We start from the raw sequence: 12461 nt of genomic DNA, 5'->3' as shown, positions 1-12461 counted from the left end.
ATCTAAGGCTTAAATATATAACAGCTGCATTTAACCACAACTGTCAGATATTCTCAAATTCTTCAGAAGGGAAGTTAATGACAAAGAAGGTATAATTCTGTTACTTCTTTGATTAAAACTCATTCTGAACAACAACAAAAAAACAAAACAATAGAGGGAAAGAAAGTAATTACTAACAAATGACTTACTTGGAAAATTATCTAAATTCTAGAGAAACAGAACACTGAAAACTTTGTGCCAAAATAAAAAGAATTCAATATTCTAAAACCAAAAGATAAGCGAATTTCTCTGCGTTTCAGACATGCTTTCAAAATCTCTTTCGTTGGTGCTATTGTTTGGAAGCAAACAGAATATTTTACTAATAGTAATAAGCCTGCCTATCTGTGAGCAAGCTTTTTGCCGAATGCTTTACAAACATCCTTATTCATGCCTCAAATACTTGCACTGCAAGTATTATCAAGTTCATTCTATACATGAATAAAATGAGGCTCAGGGAAATGAAATAACTTCCCTTAATAAGCATAGAATGGAAAACAGCATATTAGTTAATTGTCAGTCCTGAAGTTAGACAACCCTGAATTTAGATCTTGGCTTAACTCCCTAACAACTAAGTATGAGGTGGATACCTAAGATTTGAACCCAATTCTACTTATTTGAAATATGTTCTTGACATTACACTGTGATGCTTACGTAACCTGCCAATTACACTTCAACAAACTCCCCAAGGCGGCCTTTACATAATCTCTCTCCCTTACCCATGCCTCACATTTGCACAAGGACCCTACACATTAGGATTTTACTCAACTGTTTCTAGTCTAATACAATAAATTTTCTCAAAAATATCTTTTAGAAATACATAAGGAAAACGGTGAAACTCAACTGACAATTCTGGATCTTTCTATCTTTCAAACATATACGTGTACATCAACACATACTTACTTGGCCTTTATTGCTAATGGCTTTCCTTTCTTCATAGCACTGAGAACCATTTGGGGAGACCAGAGAAGTGCAAAGTGGAAAGCAAACCCTGTAACTTGTGGGTTAACTGTAAATGCATTTTTAAAAAGTATATATCTATGGGTACTACTAACACATCTACCAGATTTCCCAGAACAGTTCTGATTTCAAATATTCTGTCCCACTGTCTCCTTAGGGAAACTCACACATTCCAGATCACACATAACTTTTTTTTTTAAGTGAAATTAACATAACATGTTTCCCCGAAAATAAGACCTACCTGGACCATCAGCTCTAATGCAACTTTTGGAGCAAAAATTAATATATAAGACCCAGTCTTATATTATATTATGTTACATAAGACCCAGTCTTATATTAAAATAAGATATATTAAAGATATATCTTATTTAAAAATAAGATATATTAAAATTTTTGCTCCAAAAGACACATTAGAGCTGATGGTCCGGTTAGGTCTTATTTTTGGGGAAACATGGTAGCCATCAGATTTAGGGGTTTGGGACTAAGAGGTAACTGCAGGCTGGAGTGATAAATAGAAGGAACTTGAAAAGACGTTGAAAGAAAGGGTGGATCACTGTTGGTGGGAAAAAGAGACGGGGACATTCAATATAGGTGGAACAGTCCTTGGGCAGAGAAACGCAGCAAGATGCACAAGAGGTTCTGGGAGAGGTGGGGGAGTGAAAAATGGTTAATGGCGCAGTGGTTTGACCACTACCACACACAAAGATAAGTTAAGGATAAGTTAAGCGGTATTGCTGAAATATGATAGTTGGAAAAATTGTTGAGAACTTTGAAGGTCAGGATAAGGCCTTTGGGCTAAAGAAGACAGGTGAGCTCACCTACTTAAGATTCCCCCACCCCTTTGGTAACAGCTTTACTAAGACACCATACAAGTCACCCGCTTAAGTGTACAATTCAGTGGTTTCTAATATAGCCAGTTGGGCAACCATCATCACAATTACAGAACCCCAAAAAGAAACCCCAAACATCCTAACTCATTTCATATGAAGCCTGATACCCAAGCCAAATAAAGTCATCCGAAAAAGAAAACTGCAGACCAATATCACTAATGAATCCAGAGGCAAAAGTCTTCAACAAAATATTGGCAAACCAAATACAAGATACTGAAAGGTCTTACACTATGACCAAATGGAATTTATTCTAGGAATACAAGGATGACTCAACATATGAAATTCAATGAATATAATGAACCATGTTAACAGAAGGAAGAGAAAAAAATACATGACAATCTCAATAGACAGAAAAAGCATTTGACAAAATCCAACAACATTTCATGATAAAAAGTACTCAACAAATTAGAAATAGAAGGGAATTTCCTTGACATGATAAAGGTCATCTACAAAAACCCACAGCTAACATCACATTTAATGGTGAAAGACTGAAAGCTTTCCCCCTATGATCCGGAGCAAGACAGGATATCCCCTCACCACTTTTATTCAGTGTTGTACTTAAAGTTCAAGCCAGGGCAATTTGGCAAGAAAAATAAATAAAAAGCATCCAGGAAAAAGGAAGGGAAAGAAGAAATAAACTCTCTATTTTGCAGATAACATGATCATATATATATATATAAATACAGAAAATAAAAAGAGGCTAAAAAGAAGTTTAGCAAAGTTGCAGGATATGAGATCAATATACAAACTCAGTTGTATTTCTACACATAAATAATAAACAATCCATAAAATAATTTCACTTAGCATCAGAAAGAATAAAATACATACGAGTAAATTTTAACCAAGAAACCACAAGACTTGTATACTGAAAACTACAAAACACTGTTCAAATAAATGAAATACCTAAATAAATCCGTTTATTAATTCAAAAACTTAATGTTGTTAAGATGGCAATAATCCCCAAATTAACCTTCAAATTTAATGCAATCCCTATCAAAATTACAACCGCTTTTTTTCCTTTTTTTTCTTTTTTTTTTTTTTTTTGCAGAAATGACAGGCTAATCCTAAAATTCATATAGCACTGCAAGGGACCCCAGATAGCCAAACTAATCCTGAAACAGAAGAACAAAGTGGGAGGATTCACACTTCCTGATTTCAAAACTTACAACAAAGCTAGGGTAATCAAAACAGTATGGCATACAGAGAGATATACAGATCAGTGGAAGAGAAGTGAGAGTCCAGAAATAATCCCATACATCTATAGCCCATTGATTCTGACAAAGGTGCCAAGTCCATTCAATGGGGAAGGAATAGTCTTTTCAACAAACAGTACTAAAGCAACTGAATATTCACATGGGGAAAAAATGAATCTGAACCCTACCTCACACCATATACAAAAATTAACTCAAAATGGATCAAAGACCTAAAATGTAGGAGCTAAAACTATGAAGCTCTGTGAAGGACAGAGGTGCAAATCTTCATGACTTTGAATTTGGCAACACATTCTTAAATATGACACTTGAAACAAACGGAACAAAAGAAAAAATAGATGAATTGGAGTTCATCAAAATTTCAAACATTCGTGAGTAAAAGGACACTATCAAGAAAATGAAAAGACAACCCACGGGATGGGAGAAAGTATTTGTGAACCATATTTCCAATAAAGGTAGTTAGTATGCAGAATATAAAAAGCACAACTCAACAACAAAATGACAAACAACTCAATTAAAAAATGGACAAAGGACTTGAATAAACATTTGTCCAAAGAAGGTATACACATAGCCAACTATCACAGGAAAAGATGATCAATTTCATTAGTCATTAGCATGGTGACTACAGTTAATAATACTGCATTGTATACTTGAAAATTGTTATAGAGCAGATCTTAAGCATTATTAACAAAATGAAAAAAAAGGCTAACTATGTGAGGTGATGGATGTGCTACCTTCTTTGTGGGACTCATTTCACAATGTATATGTATATCAAATCATCATCATGGTGTACATTTTAAATATATTATAATTTTGTCAATTATATCTCATTAAAGCTGGGGGAAATAGGCTCATGAGGAAGCAGTAATAAAAATGACAAGCGACTGATATTAAATAAATTTTGGAAAAAATATTCCATAGAGGTTGATGTCTAAATAGACAGCAGATAAAGAAGAGACATAAGAAAAAAATAATCCCAAGGTTTCAAGCCCAGAAGACTAGGAGAATCTGTAAGATTTTGGAATTTTTAGGCATACTGAGTTTGAAGTGATGATGTGCCATCTAAGTTCTTAGGATTATAGAAATCAAGGATCAAGATGGTAATGTGGGAGTCACCCCAAAAGTTAGAATGTCCCTAATTCTAGCATTTGTTACCATTATTCATCTTCTACCGTATTCCAAAAAAAGTGACTATTCTTGAAAGTTTGGGTAACGCAATAACAGAGAAAAAGTATTGTAAAAGCCAGGATTTCCTTTAAAAAAAAAAAAAGTTGGGGTAGGTTTGTCTGGCAGGGCATCCAAAGGGGGCTAGAACTGCATAAATGTCTGCATAACAAGAATAGAGTTCCAACGTACTATAAAAACTAAACATGGCAGATGGAATCTACCTATTCACGCAGGTACATGTGTTTAATGAGAAAATATTTGGAAGAAAATCCCAGTATCAGGCTAATCCACCAAAAGAACACTGGCTACAAACCAACTCAGCAGTTTGAGGTAAGTGCTAAGAATGAAGGACAGGAAGCCCAATATCACATCATTCATTCACTCATTAAATAATTATCGAGGGCACATTAAGTGCCAGACAATTGTGAACACAGATGTGATAACATCCTCTGTGGAGCTTATAACCTGATGGAAGAGAAAGGCAAATAGTCAGTTGGGGAGGGAAGAAGTTGTTTAGAGAGTACACAGAAGGTAAACAGGGAGGAGGGGACACAGTGGAAGGGAGAACCATTGAAAGAAGGCAACCCTGAGGAAGCTATATATAAACTGAGACCTGAAAGTAGAATATGCCTAGCAACATGTAGAAAAGTCTGCAGATGAGAGAGCCCTCACACACAGTGAATAGGGAAACATGACTAGTAAGTTAAAAATCTCGAACAGCATGAAACTTATAAGGTAAAAGATACATTAAAAAGTTTGGGTCCCTTCTGAAAAGCAAAGTAGCACCATAAAAAGATTTTAAGCACAAAACTGAAAAACTTTAAAACTACTACTTTGACTACAATATGAAGAACAGATTACAAACTAGAAAACGACAGAAAAATCAGATACATGTCATTCTATCAGACAAGAAATGATAGCTGTATAATGTTTAAAACAAAGCATTAACAAATGGAAGGCCAGTCTCTGTTCTCTGTCCCCAAAAGAGAATCCTGCCTTTATAATTTTAATTTTGAAAGCAGCCTGACCGATTTACTGTGGAATGGGCTGAGTTACTAGAGTTACTGGAAAAAAGAAAAGAATAGATACATAAAGAACAAAGGAGAGACTCAAGTTGAAGCTGAGAGAGAATTGTTTATTTCGGGGGAGGAGATTAAGGTTAAAGGGACAGTCTGAGGGTTGTTCTATACCATGACGAGGAAGAATCAGAAAAATCCATAAATTAATAAGGAGAATTTTTTTAAAATCTTGCTGTTATAATGAAACTTCTTGTTTTGACTTTCAGGAGACAAGAGTAAAAATATAAATGGTTTGTCATTTCCTTGTCAATGTTGGGGCTGTGTTTTCTTCAGCTATTTTTAACTTTACCTATCAAATTTAAAATTGAACCATGAAAGAGCTCAGTTTGATGTATCTGGTTATAGTATCTGAACATGGACGGTATCAGTGGAATAAAGTGGATAAATTCAAGAAATAGTCAAGTAGTAGAATGGTAAGAATTCAAGGACACATGGGAGTTAAGGGAGAGAAAAGGAAAGCAAAGATAAAGAAATCGCTCAAAGATCAAGAGTAACTGTATGTTTGGCAAAGTTGTTCAGTGAAATTGTTAACAAGGAAGAAGTAGGGGGTTTTAGCGGCAAGTTAATAAGTTCACTTTAGATTGGAACAATAAAACAAAGAGGAATAAGAAATAAATCAATAGTGGGGATAAATTGGAATCAGAGAAAAACTGGAAAAGAAGAAAAAGAAACAACAGATGGGATAGATAGATATAGATATATATATATAGATAGCAAGATGGTGCCCAACCAGACCAATAATTAGATTAAGTGAAAATGGTCTAAATGTACCTATTAAAACACAGACATTGTCAGACTGAGTGAAAAAGTAAGTCCCAATTCTATGTTGTATACAAGAAATCTACTTTAAATATAAGGACTGGGAACAAAAAAAGTGGTATGACAAAGTACCGTGTTTCCCCGAAAATAAGACAGGGTCTTATATTACTTTTTGTCCAAAAGACACATTAGGGCGTATTTTCACGGGATGTCTTATTTTTCCACGTACAATAATCTACATTTATTCAAATACAGTCATGTCATCTTCTTCTGGAACATTGTCTTAACTTACTAAATGCGTCCGTCTGGCTGACGATCTTAACTGGGGCTTATTTTCGGGGTAGGTCTTATTTTCAGGGAAACACGGTGATAGACATAATAAATTGTGATGGCAAAGCAAACAGATGGCTGTAGACAGCAGAAATGAGGTGCTTTGTTTGGTGCGAAAGAAATGGAGGGAAATCTAGAAAAAGAACTCATAATATTATAAATAAGTGTGCTTGATGTACTATGCTTGGGTATATAAATACATGTCCTGAAGGTGCTCACAATCTAATTATACAAGTACATTGTAGTTACTAAACTGTACAATCTTGGTTCACAGACTATGACCTGGAAACACCAGCGGCTCTGAACCTAAAATATGTCAATTTTATGGCTGTAGCACTCCTTTCCTGCCTTATTTCCTCTTCCCCCTTGTACCAGGTTAGCAACGTGCATCTCCATGGCTGTGACCTCTTCCACACCCAAACAAAACAGGATGGCAGTCATATGAGGAAGCTAAAGAAATCTGTGTGTTACAAAAAGTATGTGTTTACAGGAGCTTCACAGTTTACCAAGACTTCACCTCTTCCTAATTACATTCATATTTAATAAATTCAAGCTAAGAGACTTTCAACATATCTAATTTATGTTTCATAAAATAGAAAGCTCATATTGAGTACCCGTATTTTTTGCTTGCCTTCTGATGCTATTATATCTAATGCTATAACATTTTTGTTCCTTGACTCCCAAAATGCCTATACTCTTCAAAAGAGCAATGTCCAATGTTTTTTGAACTTCATCACATAAATACATCTACCAGTATTTAAGGCTTGAAATTACGGCCAAAAAGTCTTGATGAACATTTTGAGAGGTCCTGCTAATTACTAGGGAAGGTGAGAACAATATAAAGATCCATATATGTTTAACATATTACCTTTGTTTTATTCCTCTTTAGAAAGGGATAGTCTTTGGGGGGAATAAAAGTCAGGAAAAATAGTTTTTCAAGCTTTTGAGAAGAGTGTGAAAAGTTCACATCCATGGTTATAATTTGTTTCTCTTGGACCTACACATACACCCACCCATTGGCTTCAGAAAAGTGCTTGGACAGAAACCCTAGGACAGTGTGATACTTTCTGGAAATTTCAATTAAAAAGAAAGAAAGAAAAGTATCCTTTCCATGAAAGAACAGCCAGTGGCAATTAACGCAAATATTCTTGTGAATTAACACCAGTTTGTAAAAATCTAGTCTTACATAAAAGATACACTCATTCATTCAACAAATCTTTCTTAAGCAACTACTAAGGAGGTGATTTACAAAAGGATTCCCCTTCTCACACACTTGATACACCGTAAGATTCCGTTAAATATTAAGTAAAAAGATTAGTAAGAAAAATTCATTTATCAGCTGTGCAGGGCAATTCCCAGTCCCCATAACTCCTCTTCGCTATTAACTGGCTGCCTCTCCATGTGAACAATCAGAGTCCTAGGGATAAAGACTGCAATGTTATATCCATATCTCCCACAGCCTAATATAGTACCTGGCATATAGTAAGTAGTCAAAAGAAACATTTGATGATTGAATGGACCATATACATCAACTAGTATATTTACAAACGTAACACACACATACAAATCACAATGTACAGGCATCATTCGCAATCCTTTCCTTTCCTCTCCAATGCAGGTCCACTTTGTTGTCTTTTCTCTATACACACTGGGTGTAATGTAAATTGTTTAAATAAAAAAAAAATATTATAGTAAAAGACACACTGCCATGAATCCCCCTCAAAATACTCCCCCCCCCTTCCTGCTTCAAACACACTTATCCCATCATTCTTGCCACTTTCTAAAGCCGTTCTGGAAGTCCTCTTTTGTGTCTTTAATTGCACTGTTATGGCTGCCTCAGTGTCCTGAAATGATTCAAAACATTTACCTTTCATGGTCATTTTAACTTTGGGGAAGAACCAGAAGTCGCACGGTGCCAGATCCAGTGAATAAGGTTGGTTAGCACACACTATAATGTTTTTATTTGACAGAAACTGCAGTACCAGAAGCGGTATGTGACAGAGCATTGTCATGATGGAGCATGAAACCCTTTGCCCACTTCATGTTAATGCATTGTTCGTGATCCATGATTTACAGCACACTTTAAAACACACCTTCTCTTAACCGTAGCTCACACCCAACTGACTGCACCAAACAAACTGAAACTTGTCATACACAGTTACTAAGGTTCCACACGCCGCCTCCCATAATGAAGATCCCTGCCTTTCCATTGGATGGCACTTGCCAGCAGCATTCACTGTAGTTTTTGATCACAGAGGAGAGGTTCTATGTCACACATCACTTCCGATATGGCAATTTCTGTCAAATAAAAACAAAACATCATCCACCTTATTCATCAGATCTGGCACCGTGCGACTCCTGGCTCTTCCCCAAAGTCAAAATGATTCAGGACATGGAAGCAGCCACGACAGCACAACTAAAGACACTCACGAAAGAGGACTTCCAGAACTGCTTCAGAAAGTGGCAAGAACGATGGGATAAATGTGTCCAAAGTGAGGGGGAGTATTTTCAGGGTGATTCATGGCAACGTGTCTTTTACTGTAATAAATCTTTTTTATTTAAACATTCACAGTATTGTTTGATTACACCTCATATGTATACTGCTAAAGTGACCATTTTTGAATTCTTGGTATGTTTGTTTTATTGTAAACTCATCAGCAGCTCAGTCTTCTTATTCATGTTTGAATTCCCCAGCCTGGCACATAGTAGGACTGGGTACAAATTTGCCTAATAAAGAGTAACAAATACCAAAGATAGCTTTCCTTAAATCAGTATTCCCAAACTCCATATTAAAATTCTGTAGTAAACACAATGCACTTAATTAGTAACAAGATTTACCACTATAATTAAGTTAAATAAATATTTGAGCCTAGTCACCTTTATAATAAATACCACCAAAAGAGGAAAATTCCTAGCATCAGATTTTACAGCAAGAAATACAAAAGCAAGAAATAAAAAACCAACCCAAGATTTTCAGGTATAAGGCTAAAAATAGGCAGTTTATTACTGACAGAAATACAAAAGCATTGCTAGAGTTGGAAATGTCACTAGAAGTTATAAATAAAGGAAATACAAAATGAGGCTTCCCGAGGCAGGTTCCTTTTACTGACATTAAAAATCACTAGAACAGCTATACTGGGAAATTAGGTTATTCTCCAGAAAACCTGACATGTAATATTTCTAAAGCATTGATATTTATAATAATGTCTCTTCTTTCAAAAAAATAACAATAATCGTTTTTAAAAGGCTTCCAGTGGCTCTGCAGAGCCTATAGAATAAAGACAAAACACCTCTTTAACCTCCTTCATTTAGCACGGGCTGCTACAATCCAGAGTCCCAGCCTGTCTTCTACTTTCCATCCCTCCTCTCTCTCACCCGGAACTCCAGTCATACCAGCCCCTCAAAACGAAATGAGTCTTCATGCTTCCGTGTCCTTATTAATGCTGACTCTCCCCTGTCTAGACTGTCTACTTCCCATGTCTACAGTTTTGGGGGGAAAAACCCAACCCAAGACTTCCAGGTATAAGGCTAAAACTAGGCAGTTTATTACCAAACCCAATAATAGCTCTGTTGCTAATTTTTAAGCCACAGGGCACCCAGAATCAAACTTGGGATGGGGGAAGACCAATCAAGTTATTTGTGAGTTTACATTAAACACAAACATTCATAAATCCCAAGGCTGTGAAAAGAGAGCACTGTGCTGTGGGAAACTTCAATGTTGGGGCTGACCACTGACATAGAGGCTGAGGGAAATGGACCCAGAGGAATGAACATCACCTGTAGACCATGTTCTATGGGACCAGACATTGTCTCTAGATGCAGTACGTCAACAGGACTTCGTATGGTCTGCCCTTGGTGAGGAAAGGACTGTATCTACAGCTGTACATGTAAAAGCTGACCGGCAGACAAGGGTCTATGCCTGTATGCACTGAAAGCATACACACACATTGATACACAGTGATATATTTTACTTAAATGCACAGAGATGTGTGTACATGCATACACATCAGACAAACGGGGGAAATGGAGCACTCATAAACCAACTTAGCTGTCACCCCTAACTTGCTCTTTGTCACCATCTGCCTGATCTTTTCCTCCTGCCATAGACAACTTCAGTCTAACGACTTTAACTAATTCTATTCAAGCAGTTAGGGTTCCACGATAATTTGGAACTATCTCATATCCTCCTTCTCAATCCCTCTTTTATCTCCTCCCATTATCCCCTATAAATTCCGTATTAACCATACTAGGACATCTAAATTCAATAAATGCTGAATGGACCAACAAAACAGCAAGTTATACCAAAATAAGGAAATTTGTTTTTGCTGCCTTATTATCTATACATAACAAGTAAATACTCTACCCATCAGATCCCAGAGTAATGAGGTACTTTCTCCCCTTCTGAAAAAGGACTGGCTCCAGCATCCACCAATCCAAATGTTTTCTCCCATTTAGACCCCTAAAAATATAGGAATAGCTATATAAAGAAAGAGTTTATTTCTGCCCTGGAGTTTATTGTAACAGGATCTGTCCTGTACCAATTGTATATTCATCTTTAAAAGAAACAGATTGAATGCCATGACAGAGGGCTTGGTATCATTATATAAAACAAGCCCAGCTGATGGCTAGACATATACAAACACTGTAATGCCTGTGTACCTCTGCCCCTGATGACAGGAGAATCAGCTCTTGTTGGAAACCAGTGAGCCAGCTGTCCAGGACTTGCCAGGGCTTATGCGATAAGATCTTTACTTGTTTCAAAGGATCCTTAAAAGTTCTAATACTGACTTGTTATGCTTTTATGATCCTGGAAAACATCCAAAATGATTAGCCTATCCCTTTCTGACATATGTATCTGTAAGCAATAAATGTATACACTTTCTACTAATTGAGAACTTTTAAGTGAATCCATATAATGAATAAATGCCCTATGGATTAACATTTCCAAAATTAAGCACCACTATCTTAAGTATTTACTGACACACGGTTGCCATTTTGCCAAGGAAAATAAGCAGGTTTAAAAGGATAATGCTGTTGTTGTAACCCATGTGTACATAATTCATAGATAAAAAGCCTGGAAATGCTCAGCAAAGAAACGGTAACAGTGGTTGTTCCTGAATGTGGTCAATGGGAAATTTTCCTTTATTTGCATTATTCTGTGTTAAGTTTTCTTCCCTGAACATGCTGTTATTATAATTAAGAAAAAATGTAAATAGATTCAAGTCCTTTAAAACAAAAAAAATGTGAAGTTTTCTCCCTTTATTTCTATACTCCTGCTTAGCAGTTTTAAAGGCAGTACAAAACAGGATGACTAAGTCCCAGCAAAATTACAATACACTGGTACCGTGCCATGTGGTATAGATTTACCTAAAACACAGAGGAACATTCATACGACTCCTCTCTTTGAGCTTGGCACTGTGTGCGAGAAATCATTGGACTCGAAGCACATGCTTTCAGGCCCTGTTACATCAGAGGCCTTTTTTTAAAGTTAGATTTTAACTGGATTTAAAAGAATGAAAGGAATTTCCTGGATTTTATCAGGGTAATTTCCCAACAGATTTTTGCCCCCACTTCTCCTCTTAATACAAGGATTAAAGCCAGTTAGCAAATTAGAGTGTATACTTGCCACTTAAAATGCTATTAAGAACATGTAAATTAGGAGATCTTTAAAAAGCAATGCACATGAACAAAAGAGTTCCTGCTCAGAAGAAGTTTTTTAACAGTTTCCTATGAGGTTAGTCAAAAAGCATCCAACATCGAGGGCACATCTAAGTGCAGGAGGGATTTACTTTCGGACCACACAGCGCTATGGAGAGACAGGGAACACATATCTACATATGATCAAGAGAGCCTTTCTTTGTTTTGTTATCATATGACAAGTATCCCTGTCAAGTTTTCACTACAACTTCATTAAAATACCAAGCCATACACACGCACAATTTAACACAGCACAAGGAGGACAGGGACATATTTTTCAGAACTGCAAAATGGCATCTGCAGAATGTCTCCAAGGAATGACAAAGGCACTT

At 36.3% G+C, this 12461-nt stretch overlaps 1 protein-coding gene across 24 annotated transcripts in view; it reads right to left on the bottom strand.

Annotated features, from left to right (window-relative positions):
* Nucleotides 1–12461, bottom strand: part of EPB41L2 (erythrocyte membrane protein band 4.1 like 2) — a 206579-nt gene that overhangs the window by 132558 nt on the left and 61560 nt on the right. The window contains exon 1 of one of the 24 annotated variants that reach the window (XM_081031856.1): nt 8587–8718. The exons of the other annotated variants lie outside the window; for them this stretch is intronic. The gene's annotated coding sequence lies outside the window, so the exon portion shown is untranslated. Of the gene's footprint in view, nt 1–8586; nt 8719–12461 lie in introns of those variants that run through there. 24 annotated transcript variants of the gene reach the window in all.

Source organism: Rhinolophus hipposideros (genome assembly GCF_964194185.1).
Source record: "Rhinolophus hipposideros genome assembly, chromosome: 3".
Taxonomy (NCBI): domain Eukaryota; kingdom Metazoa; phylum Chordata; class Mammalia; order Chiroptera; family Rhinolophidae; genus Rhinolophus; species Rhinolophus hipposideros.
Note: the sequence above shows the minus strand (reverse complement) of the source record. Positions and strands in the feature narration are given on the sequence as shown.